The 13,225-nt window shown below is 42.4% G+C and overlaps 1 protein-coding gene across 2 annotated transcripts in view; it reads left to right on the top strand.

Annotated features, from left to right (window-relative positions):
- The first annotated feature begins 2,955 nt into the window (after nt 1–2,955).
- LOC110990313 (insulin-like peptide receptor) overlaps nt 2,956–13,225 on the top strand; it is a 124,255-nt gene continuing 113,985 nt past the window's right edge. Inside the window, exons 1-2 of one of the 2 annotated variants that reach the window (XM_022255238.2) lie at nt 2,956–3,348; nt 5,184–5,365. The gene's annotated coding sequence lies outside the window, so the exon portion shown is untranslated. Of the gene's footprint in view, nt 3,359–5,183; nt 5,366–13,225 lie in introns of both variants that reach the window. The other variant, XM_022255237.2, reaches the window with a different exon arrangement.

The following is a 13,225-nucleotide window of genomic DNA, read 5'->3' as shown; positions in this document are numbered from 1 at the left end:
TAAAATGCAGTATGACCACATGTAGCAACCTAGAGGTAAATTTAAAAATGCTCAAAGTAACTTTCTTTCTTGTTTGTATTTATCGTAAAGTGTTCAAATATTTGTGACTCGAATTGATTCCAGCTAAATACTTGACTCGACGTTTTGGTCCAACGACTTTGTGGTCGCCTGGAGTTTGCAAACTCGACTGAGATAGAAACGCGTGTGCAAGTCCCCGGGCACGCTTTGCGCGAAATAAGCCTGAACTCGGGAGTGAAAAATCAAAAGTCACCCCGTGGAGTCCCTTGAGCGGCCCCAGTCTGAACTTGCTCCAGAGATGGTTGTTCTAGGGTGAAAAGGCCTTATGGTCAGAACAGTTTGCAATACTTTCACGGTTAAAGTATCCTGAGAGCCACATTTCATTCTTTTCTACGCGATTTCCTTAATTTTTTAAATCACTGAAAAGCCTAAATAACTACTTTTCTCGTGTAGAGGATAAGCCGAAGTCAGTTCAAATCTCAAAATGTCTTATCCCTTTTGAGGAAACTTGTTTGCAGCATGCGTAGTGTAAACTCGGAATAACAGCAGACCAACTACGAGCATGCGCATATTACATTTTATTTTAGCTAATATTGATTCCAGCCAATCTGAAACTGAAAGATCATTCAGCAGGACAACACATAGAATTCAAACTGATTTTACAACGGATTTTAAAAACTTCCTTAGAATTTCCTTAGGTTTGAGAGATTTCGTCAAAATTTCTATAGTTTTCTTTTTCATTTCCTTAAAAATTCAAAAGCAAAACTTATCTCAAAAAACCATACTTGATGAATGCTCTTTTGCCAAAGAACTGGGACCAGTTCGGATTCATGGTTGCGAAAGCTGCCATTAATGCCTTTTCAAATTGTCGGTGATAGGCCCCTTTTTGGAATCCATGAGGACAATGGCCTAAATCTGTGCTGGAAATTGGGCGGGGGAGGGGGATGACTTACCAAGCAATAGAAATAATGGGGGGGGGGAAGACCATGTACACTATATAGGGGCGATGTTCTTGATAAAGATGTACATCTGTTATGGGTATCCGATTCATCCAGAATCTTCCATCAGAATGGCAAATTTATGTTTTTTAAAAAATTGATTTCCTTTTTAGTGATACTGCAAACATTTTAGTTGCTGGGAAATCCTGAAAATTCTTCACAATCTGCTTTATTTTTTCGCTTATCACAAAAAGTAGGGGAATGATTCAATTGCCCCTGACCCCTAAAAAATGTGTGTGGGGAATAAATATATATACATTTGTATATCCCCCTGCCCCGGATTTATGCCCATGCATGAGGTAAAGTAAGCACTCAATGGATAAATGGGTGCGTGACGGCAACGGGCTCAATCATCGACTAAATCCGCCTGGATAGGTGAGCACGCTAGGTAAGTGACGCTGTTACACCGGTACTGTGAAGTTCTACAGTTGAGGTAATAATGTTTCCCTTAACCATTTTTTCTTAAAATCATTTGGCTGCAATGAGACACTTATGTGCCGGTAGCCAGAAAATGCAGAAAAAAAATACTGTTTCAAAAAAGTTCACGTTACGTCACATTAAGTAAAACACTGTCCTTCCATACTATTCCTTCCTGGTGGCGATTTTTTTTTACATAGCACGTTGGGTTAACCAGACTTGAAAAGAGACTAAAATCGTGGCTTTGGAGGATTTTTATTTTATAATGAAGTCAAGTTTTGTACTTAAACATGGGTAGCTTCCACGAAGTGTGAAGACTGTTCTTCTCTCAAAACTGCCAGTAAAACAATTGTCCCCATTAGAAAGTAAATTTATCCTCATAATGTTGTGTAACAAGAAGTATTGCGTCCGAGCAGACTGCAGATTCCTCGGACAGAGTAAAAAAAAACCAAACCGATACACATGTATTGCGTTTCTTCTACGTAATATTAGCATCATAAATATGCATGTATTGGCCGGCCGGGTACACATTCAAACTCATATGCGTTGCGTTCACCACGGTCCCCTTCGTGGAGTGACCGCAGCGCCCTCTAGTACAGTACGCGCGTACGCGCAACGGCGGGGCCGGCCCTCGGCTCACAATCACAAGACATGTACATTGTACTGTACACATGTGCTGTACATGTACTTGTCGCATCGCAAACGGTATGCGGTGCCATGAGACGCGCAATGAGGGTCGGAGGGATTATGATCCATAGTTATATTTTATAACTTTTGGGGTACGATCGCGCTGCTCAACCTGCGCGAAAGCAAAAATTAATAATATGGCAATATCAGTGCTTTATCCCGTGGTTTTCCAGTTCTAAAGCGCAATACGTTCACTGAACCAAAACTGTGAAGGGGATATCGTCTCCGGAAATGTTCCACTTCCAGAAAGAAATCTCCGGTCAGTTGAGTGTTTTAAATAGTTAAGAGGGGAGGTAAATGAGTATAAAACAATGAGGGCTAAAAAACTCCAAACAAAGCAAAAACAACAAATAAAAACACCCTAAAATAAACAACCCAACAAACAAACAAACAAAAAACCCAAAACAAAACAATTATGCATGCTTAACCCCCCCCCCCCCAAAGGAAAGGACAAGCCACAAAAAACATTGCGCAAAGAAACAACTTTCCTTGATTTCACAATTGGTGTACACCTGCGGAAAATATCTACTTGTTGAGGGCTGGAAATTTCAATTTGACATGACGTAAGTATGAGGGTCACTTTATATTATTTTTTTTCGTGTGTCACCATTTTCTGTGATTTATCCCGGAGGCTGATGAAGGCTCTAGAAAAAAAAAGGTCACCGCCGTTCGCGGCCGCTCTGGCCTTGTCCACTGGCCCAACATTTTTTGTCGAGGGAGCGCAGGGGGAAAAAAACACACTGGTTCCCTACCAGCCATTAGGAGATTAATGATGTCAGCGTCCTGGGAACCAGCCTCACACAAGTACCGTATCGCGTACCGCGCTATGAACTCGTCATGTCACGTCAACAACAATCGTACGGATTGTGCTAGGCCGGCTGGTTAGAGCTAGAGCTATGCACACGTAAGTGGCACATCTCGTTGACGAAGAGGGAGATGAAATTTACGTAAATTGAACACTAATGCTTATTGCTTAGAAAGCTGTCCAGCATAAACAACTCTCATACTGCTGCAAAAGCAGACTGTGGTGCCCGCTGGGAGCTTGTGTGTTCTAGGCTGTGCTTGGACGGATCTTTTTCGTTATTTTGGAGGAGAGCCTTTTTTTGTGTTATTCAGTGCGCCCTGTCTAGCATTATATCTTGACCGTGCGTTTGTGGGGTCAGTGAGCACCGAAACAACACAGGAGACGTGGAGTGCATTTATACGAAACGTGTCACGAACTCTGCCGGTGAGATAAGGTATTTTACATGTTTTGAAACTGAAGCTTACCCGAACGTACGAAGTTCTTGTGGAATTGGAAAAATGTTGCATCCTGGCTCCACTTCAGCAGTTGTGTACAAAGTCTATGGGGAGTGAAGAGAACTTTCTATTTCCCAACAACATCGGCATGATCAGTAGGCCTAAATGTTTCTCAGTACAGTCCAGAATTCGTATCTTTCCAGCATTTCTGTAATGACTGACTTTTATTGAGATGATGCATGATGAGAAAAGTGGAGTCATGATGCAACATTTTTTTCCGTGGAATTCATCATGGATTAAAAACACAAGTTGGGAAAGAGTTCCATGTAGGGACACATTTGTTTGGCTAAATTTCACTTTTTGGGACGTTATCATTTACCAGCGACTGTTTTAAAATTTTAACTCTTTCCACCAGGGATCTATATATTGAAAGAACTTAAAGTTAAAATGGGCTTTCATTGTAGGCCCTGGTCAATTTAAATGTGTCTGAGAATGTTGACTTCAAGTTGACATGGTGAACTGCAGGCACATACATGTAGGCTAGGCCTACCTATGGCTTAGGACAGAGTCCTCAACCGATATTGAAAGTTAAGGCAACCTGGACAAAAGAACAGAAACCAAAATGAAATGGTATTTTCACTGGGACTTGTCTTCTTGAGTGAACTGATATCTTGAAACTGACACAGCAGCACTTCCTGATATGATGTGTACAGATTTACATAGCTGAGTAGTTTCAAACTTCAAACTACAAAATTTCTCTAGTCTGAGGCCCGTTAAAAATATTGAGGGAAAAAAAATTGAGCGACATCACAAAAAGGGTTACTTTCATTAGTGCATACCTGTATGTAAATTGACTTTATTTAGGCCATACCCTGTTCATTCAAGAAACATGTAGACACTGGTAGCATTTGGTTGTCCACTTTGAGAATTGGTCCAGATGTTTAGTGGATTTAGTTACCGGAGAATAAACGTCCTGGAACACTCAGATAATGTGATAGGCCCCTCAATTGGCAGTTATTTTGGAACTTGATTCCAATGTGTTTGTTGGCAGTGGACCATCTGTTCAATTAATAATGTAAAGTGTTTATCTCCCATGAGGGTGTTATACTGTAGGAGAGGTTGCGCATGGGTACGTTACGGATATGTGGTTAGTGTTCCTGTGTGTTCTTGTGATGTCACTGTATAGGAAACTTGCCGTCTGGTGTCTGTAACACATTTAACACTGCACAGATGCATGCTATGATTGCTATCATTCTTGGTACCGTACGCATGTACATGTATGTACTTGTCAGTGTAAAACACATTGGAGAGTGTTGGTTGAAACCGTCTGTTTTGGTAGTAAACAATTACATGTGTACATGTATAGGTCTGGACTTGTACTTGGCTGCGCTGTTGTACTGGTTCAACCAAGTACAAGTGGCACTTTGGTACATCCTTCTATGCGTGTAGTGCACAAAAATGCCACTTCCCATGTACATATAATACATTTTTTGTACATGTACATGCATGGGAATGAAATTGCAATGAATTAGCTTTTTTGAAGAATGGTGGACTCAATAGGAGGGTGCTCTTTGAAGTGGGGTATCGGAGTAAACGCAACAAATTTTACCCAAACCAAGTAATGGCTTCCTATTCTGTCTGTCATGTTTTAAGTAGGCCATTGGGTTTCCTGTGAAGTAAAACCATCTTACAATGCCCTGTTCCTCTTTATCTGTCCATTAGGCCCCGTCTCACTTGTTTTGCTGTGGGGTTAACAGTTCAGACTAGGATTTCCATCAACTCTGTTGTCCCTTAAGTTATTCTCGATTTTTATTAATTTTTCAGTATGACAGCTTAAAGAATTCGAGTGGGACTCGGCAGTGAATGCATCAAGTTGGTGTTTACTCAAGTAACCATCTTAGCTGCCATGTTGGGCGTGGTCTCAAGAGCTGTGCCGGCATGCTGCATGCTTGCCGCAATGCTGCTGGTGCTTTCGACCGTGAACTGCTCAAAGGGTGCTGAAGAGAGTAAGTATGGCGGTGCATTCTGCACAGTGTGGGCCATCCTGGACGTAAAAAAACCCAAGAAGAATGTGATTTTTAACGATGTCAGATCAGATATTCACGTTACCAATTCACAGAAACTTAGCACATTTCAACTCAAGATAAACTTCACTGCAAATGTTTCAGAATGCGAGTTCACTTTGCCTTTCAATCCACCTTCAGCTTCAGGAAGAGGCAGTTGCGTGTGACCTGTGCCCGTTGTGAATCAATCCGTGGCCTAATATTTTGTGTGTTTTTGTTAGAGTCTGCATTAGAATTGGCCAACCTAGGCATTTTTTTACATGTAACAAAAGTGGACATAATCTGGGAGAAAGATCGTTACGGATTCTTACCAGTGAGGTGCTTTGAGCGAGATTCCTTTAAAGGTCTCCAGCCGACTCAAAAGTGAGTTTGCAACTTTCTACTCATTTTGTAAGTTGGAGTCACATTTGAGATGCTGCTTTACATTCACCGTGCCCCCTTGCAATGGCCTACCACATGTTTGCTTCAAAGTCTCAAGCCCAGCGCCAGTACAGTCTACACAGTGACTGAGAAGGGAACAGGGAAACCAGACTATTCCTCATTTACTATGTACGTGTACCGTACATGCAGAACTTGCTCGCTGAGGGTTGTCCAATACAAAATGTGTGTGCCCTCCGAGATTCTTTAAAATCTGCCCAGCTTCGAGTAGAAGGTACCCATGTACTTGCACGCATGTGCACCTTCTATGGTACATACGTCTACGCGTAAATTGTGGGTGCGGATACTTGCCGCGCTGACATTTACAAGTTTTGCAGAGCTCTGAAATCTGACACTACAGAACATTGCCACTTCATTTACCTGTACATGTATGTATCTATGGCCTCACATCACCGAAGCTTTGTCATACATGTACGTGTACATGTACACTGGCACATGTACATTTGTTACAGTCGTACGTGAGATCTTGTGACTTGAATGAGATTTAATGGCCCTTTCACACTGCAGCGATAACAAACACAATAATGAGCATGAATACCAGGAAACAAATTACAAATTACCGTACAATGCCAAACGGATGAGACAGTTCTCAAGGGGGTGATATTGTTAACAGTATTTTGGTATCACTTTCAGTAAGATAAACATTTCCGAAATCAATCAGGGAACTATTCTATTCAGCCAGGGATATGTGTACATGTACATGCATCATGTACATTTACACACAAGTACATCATCCGGACTGCTTGTGGAACAAAATGAAACACGAATGGAGAATAAACCGTAAAGTGGGCAAAGACACAATCTTCAGTATCACAAAGGCAGCAAAGCATTTAAAGGTGGCCAAAAATGGAATGACATGTGGAGGAATATTAGGTTGCAGCTTGGCTGCCGTCGGCAAACGTATGGTGTTTGATGTTGAAGTTTTTATTAGTCATTTAAGCTAGGCGTAGAGTAAGTATTGGTATGTGTATACTGCACACCATGGGCCCACACTTCACAGTACACTACCTCATACGTACTGTAATGTTTGCACAATCTGACCGACATGATGATCAATCGTTGATGTTGTATTTTTGTGCTCATTATCAGGTTCGTTCTCGCCACAGTGTGACTGCACCTTTACTCTGCATATTGGTCGGACAAACCAGAAATGATTTGGCACCACCAGGCATCCAAAATGATTTTAAGGATTTGATACACGCACATGGTACAGTAGTAGCGTTCACTGCAACATCACGACTGCAACTCAGCCCTAGTATTATTACGCCCAGCATCTGTGCTGGCACGCATTATCTAAATATATATGTTGTGCCTTGCGCGCAAGTGCCCGCACTGTCAGTGTCAAGTTATTGATTGTGCAAATCAGTGCAAGTTTGACTCTGCATGGGGCTAAGCTCCACCGAGTACACTCTGGCAGTGTTTACTCACCGGACTGTTTACGGTATGTCAACAGACATTTCAAACACCCAGGACTTTGGAATTCAACTTTTATTATTATTGTTTTTCTGTGTGTTTGTGTGTGTGTGTGTGTGGGAGGGGGTAGATAACGAGGCCTCTGTGACCTTGGTTTGACCATTTAGGAGATCAATAACACCTTATTGATTGCACACTCTAAAGGTCCACTTGAGTTGTGCCCCGCTGTTTGTGCGCATGCTCTGTAGGGTGAAGTACCGATGCAATCTGTATTTTCCTTGGAGGAAAGGCTCAGTGAGATTACAGACGTTGCTGCCTTTGCCATGTTGACCTTGTTTCAAAATGATACTGGGAATGTGTAATTTTGTACATGTATGTACATGTACATGTATATGGCACATGTACGGGTATAAATGAATGTGTGTCTGTCATTGCCATAGTTACCCCAAAACCCTGGGGGCTCAACTGGGAGAGGCATAACAAGGGAGGCCCATAGTTCTGGGGGTATGAGTGCATTTGGCCTTGGAATGGTGAAGCTGTCGTCTCATGTCCTTGGGCTGGTTTCCACCTTGTATCACAGACAATCTGTTCTGTCCTGTTCATAAATCCAGCCTACAGCGTATTTAGCGCCAATTACCCGATGAATTGACAATTCAGGAGACAATGAAGAAATGTTCAGTTTTAGAGTTGGGAGGAAACCCCCGGATTAAGCTTCCCGGGAAAACCCACAGAATCAGGCAGAGGCAGGGACCAAAAACCCAATCCGCATGCCAGCCTTCCGGTAGGTGCGATTCGAACCCAGATCGTTGAAATGGAAGGTGAGGAAAGAGCCACCACACCAACCTGACCACCCAGCAATACAACCTGACTCCTTGTCCCAGGCTGTGGTATTTTCATCTGAAAACACCATCTTTTTAAAAACGACGAGATGTACATGTACTGCAGGCGTACCATACATTCCTTTACAAAATTGGACTTTCACAAATGTTGATCCTTGGAAGTCATTACCTTATAGTTTGTGCAATATTTCTTTCCACACGGTCAGTGGATTTGCTAGAGCACCCGGCTGTGGCACACAGCCGCTTGAGGGCAAGACGCACGCTCAACCCTCACAGACTAGTCTCGGCGTCTGTGTGTGTACAAACTCAATGGGAGTCACTCATCCAAAGTGGGGGAATAAGGATGAAGACAGCGCCTCGCTCTGAATACAAAATTTACCAAGACTTGTTTCTAGACATCTTCGGTGGATTGGGCACAGGAAATTCCCACGTGTTAACGTCCTTCAGTAAGAACTGGTCAAGAAAGGTGTCACTTTGCAGAACATTGGTATTTAGGAAAAGATCAGCCACTCAACCACTTCAGTGTTTTGCAATGACGAAGTTCTAGCAGATTCCCAAATTGCTGTAGTTTACACCCAAAGACTCCGTAAATAAAAAAGACAAGGGACTAGCAGTTTATTGAGGACCCCAGGCAACATAAGAGAGGTCTCAGTAATTTCAGTTGAGTAATAAAACTACTCAAGCAGCATGGTACATGTACATGTAGTGTGCGTACAGGTACATATGTACGGTATTTGTCAGACTTTGGCAGTGTGCCACGTCTGGCCCACCACGCACAGCGAATAAATGTTCGGCTCGTGTGAAAAAAAAGGGTTCAAGTGGGAACGGACAGAAGATTTACACAAAGAACGAGCAGTCGCCGTCAGTTTCTGCCAGGGCACGGAAGTGAGAGTCCCATAGGGGTACAGCTTATTAACTGCATGTGCTTGTCAGCAGAGCAAGGAAAATGCCAACATGGGATGGAGAGTACCCCTCTCATGTACCGGTAAGTGGACACACACTGCGTACATGTACATGCACGAGTACATGGAGCAAGCCAGCAGTTTCTAGGCTTTTGCGTTGGCAGCGTTTTCCCGCTGCAGATCCCAGTACAAGTGGCTTCCCGAATAAAAATTGTGGATGAGCCCGCATTACCCAGTATCTTAGCAGGTACATGTACGTGTACCGGTAAGTAGCTGGGACACTAAAGCTGAAATAAGGACAAGCAGAACATTCTCACTTGGGCCTGCTCTTTGTACCGGTACAATATCCATTGCAAAGAAGTCAGGCAAGAGAGTAAATATTGAGTCTCTGAAAGTACAGCAGGGAAAGTGGTAGGGCCTTCATGTAAACACTTCTGGCTGACTCTGCACTTGCAGTACCGGTATCACGCTAATTAATGCATTATTCATACGAGTACTCAGTACGTGTACCAGTACACATGTTGAAGTGTGTTACGGTACGTCTGTGTTCCACAAAGACACCAGTTACAAGATGCCACGAAACACCATGTTCGCCTTCTGCAAATGTTTTACAACAAACCATGTCCAAGCACAGCAATTTTTTTTAGCCGAAAATCTCGACATGTACATGTATGGTATTTCATATACATACTAACACACCGGGACACGTTCTGTTTGTATAGTACATGTACATGTACCTCTGCCCCTTTGTGGTACATGTACAGGGTATAGGCCCTACAGGTACATGTACATGTACATGTATGTACCATTCACATTCCAATTTTTTGTTTCTCTACGATATTTCTCACTTTTATATTGTCTTAAATTCTACATTCTGAGGTACTGGTGAGGAAGGATATTTTTCCTTGACAACTGGCTTTGCACAAGTCAGGGTACCATACACAGTCATCCAAGGAATATAGCCCAACCCTACAGCATGTATACATGTGCAGAATCAACAGGAGAGTGGGGGGGGAGGGATACGTTTGTGCCTCGTTACCAACTTCGAGTACGTCAAGTGAAACAACCAGAATCTTTCATTGTTTCCCAAAATTATTAATCAGCGTCGGATTTTCGTACCCGAAGGGGCTACTCATTCCGAGGGCGTTTTTTTTTTTTACCTGCAAATTCTTCAACGTTGCAGTTGCGCTTTAACCCAACCACGGGTGACGCGTCAATACGTCAACCGCGGAAATGAAAAAGAATTCTTAAATGAATGTACATGTACACATCCTCCGTCAAGCAAATAAGGAATAGTAGATTTACACGTCGTCCGGCGTCAAGTGGTCAACTAATTCCATGCATGGAATATTTGCACGCCACAGCCTGTCAAAGCAAACATGTGAAAACTAATTCCCCATAACTACACTTTGTAAGGTAATTAGTCTTTGAAAATTATTGGTGTCATGTACTCACTGTATGTACATGTACATGTACCAAGCACATATGCTAATGAAATTATAGACCTGTACGTGTAAACATGTACATGTATCCCTGCTCACCACTCAAAAAAAGAGACCACAAGCAGTTACCAACCAAATACATGTACATATTTTTATGCAAAAAAAAACTTGAGTAAAAAAAAGAAATAAAATACGGCACACATGTACATGTTTGTACCCGCGGTAACACAATATTGTGAGCTTAAAATCTAAATTGAAAACTTTCTTACATGCGCAAGTGCATGTACTTCCAAAGGCTTTTGTGCATATTTTACTTTTTCAGTGATCATTTTGAGAAACTTTTAAGCTACAAATTTGTTCATTTTTTGTTGTACTGGTAGTCGATCAACAGGAATTCCACAGTTAACAGAATAAACATTTACGCATTTTGACAGAGGTTGTAAGTGGTGTTACTTAGACAACTAAAACATAAAAAAGGACCACTGATATGATATGGGTACCCAAGCACCGACTTCATGGTATGTTGCATTTTTTAATTTTCCGAAAAATACATGTACTGTAGTTCTGTATGAATTTTAATGAGGCTGGGAACAGAATGGTACTACATAAAGTGAAATAACATCATTCCTGTAAACCTATCTTGAGGTTTATGGTGTGTACTGGTACATGTACGTGAGCAATTATGGTTTTGTAAACTTTACTTTTACAGGTAAAGTGTACACTTAGCACAGACATTCAAGCCTCGTACATATGCGGATGTAAATGTAACTTCTTTTGCACGGTATTTTATTTGTTGTGTAAGTTCCGCAGGCGATCAAAACATCCAAATCATTCAACGGTATTTTTAAGTCCATTCGGTGTAAACTGATGTGCATGTGTCCAGTACCCTGCATGCATGGAAGACCTGTAGCCGGAAGTACATGTAAGGTCAGTTTTGTCCACACGTTATTTCATGGCTCGTCGCCGCGGGGGAGATTATCTTTGGCGCAGTTTACACTAATCCATCGATATTTGGGGAGTCCAAGCTGCACCAATTTAGTGGTGTAATGTACGTCACCACAGTTTGATTAGAGTGTTCAAGCAGGGGGGGTAACTTAATATTTTTGGATCAGCCCCTATTTGACACCTTGTCTAAAGGTACCCTCTTTGGTAATTCATGCTTTCCCTCCTGCATTTTCCTTCGGTTTCCATTTGGTTTCCATTTGAAAAGGGCAATAGCAAGTATCGGTCTGGGCGTGTTGCTTTGCCAAGCACTTGAGACTGAAGACGAAGTGTGCGCTATAGTGTTTTTTTTTCTGTAATAAAATTAGAAATAATTTTGTAGGAAGATCATTCTTTTGCGTCAGCGGCCTGTATGTAATTTTCCAATCCACTCAGAAAGACCATTGGAAGAGAGAATACAGACCCTGCACCGCTAGTTTGGTCTGAATTGAGACACGCGTACATGTCTACAGCGTGTTAAATGAACGAAGCCTCCGTAATGTGTTTACCACAACCCTGCTGGCTGTTATCCATTTATGATTGTCTCGCCCGATGTGTTTACCGGTGATCGAGCGTGTTCACACCCAGAACGGAGCTTGTTGAATTGCTACAGACTATAAAAAAGATTGGGGGGGACAGAAAAAAAAAAATTGATCTGGCATCCCTCTGGCTAATGGAATGACCTCATCTATGCTTTCATTCGCACGTCTTCATCATCATACATGTGGGCTACATGTACATATGTCACGCTGTTAAAAAAAAGAGAAGAAAAACAGGAAAAAACCAGGGTGACCGTCGTGTTGCCCACTGGATGTTGCTTGGGGTACTGTACATGTACGGACGTTGGACTGTGCCAACAAGAGCTGTGTCACTGTGTTATTCTATTGCTTGCTGGGCGGACGCAATACGGATGCTGGGCCCAAGGTAGCGACGGTTGCCAAGGCATCGTCGTGATATTCCCGTCACAAACAACTCCGGCCTTCCAGGCTGCGTGACCCGATTTTGCCGCTTGGCACTGTTGACACAATCACTGTTCCCCGTGCCCGTCAGCAACTGCTGGGTCCTTGCGTGTTTACCACTTTGGATGCTTTCTTCCACAATGGCCTTAAATGCGGTGCCGTGCGGCACGACTTTGTACGAGGAAAACAAGATGAGGAATGAAATATTTGATTGATTTGAACATAGCCATTAATCCTTTAAGAGCCATTTTTTCCAACCTTTTTTTCCCAGGAAGATTTTTTTCCCCTTTTGGGCTCTGCGGTACGCTGAGAGATTGTGTTAAAACTTGCTTCAAGTGTAGATAAAGTGCTTTTTAATCTGTCACATGCACTTACCCTGTCATCTGATCTTGCCACAACTATTACAAATATATTTAATTTCATGTGAATTGGGTGAGTGCAGTCAACTCTCGTTATCACTGGTACAAACTTGGCTAAGGTGAAATTCCAGTTAACAAATGCACAGCTTCAGTCCTGGCAAAAATGTGGACATTCTGTTCAAGCAAATGGTTTTCACACTGTCAACAAGTTCAAGCATCAATGTAAGTATCACATTCCCCGTGACTTCCGCTGACATTTCAAATTGTCGCATCTTGCTGGAACATTTTATGTCATCCAACAAACTCGTGTAAAGGTTTGACACATAAAAGGGTGCATCTCAGAATGGAAGGAGAACGAGAGGTGGTGTGGTTGGACTCCCTTGAGACAGGTGCTGTGTAGGATGTCGTTACCATGGAAACGTAGTGTTAACTGGCAGAATGAAATTCCCTGCTGTTTGGTGAGCACATTG

This window comes from Acanthaster planci, linkage group LG05 (assembly GCF_054643075.1).
Source record: "Acanthaster planci isolate LZ-2023a linkage group LG05, COTS_SCS, whole genome shotgun sequence".
In the NCBI taxonomy this organism is placed as follows: domain Eukaryota; kingdom Metazoa; phylum Echinodermata; class Asteroidea; order Valvatida; family Acanthasteridae; genus Acanthaster; species Acanthaster planci.
The sequence above is the reverse complement of the archived record's forward strand: the minus strand, read 5'-3'. Positions and strand labels throughout refer to the sequence as shown.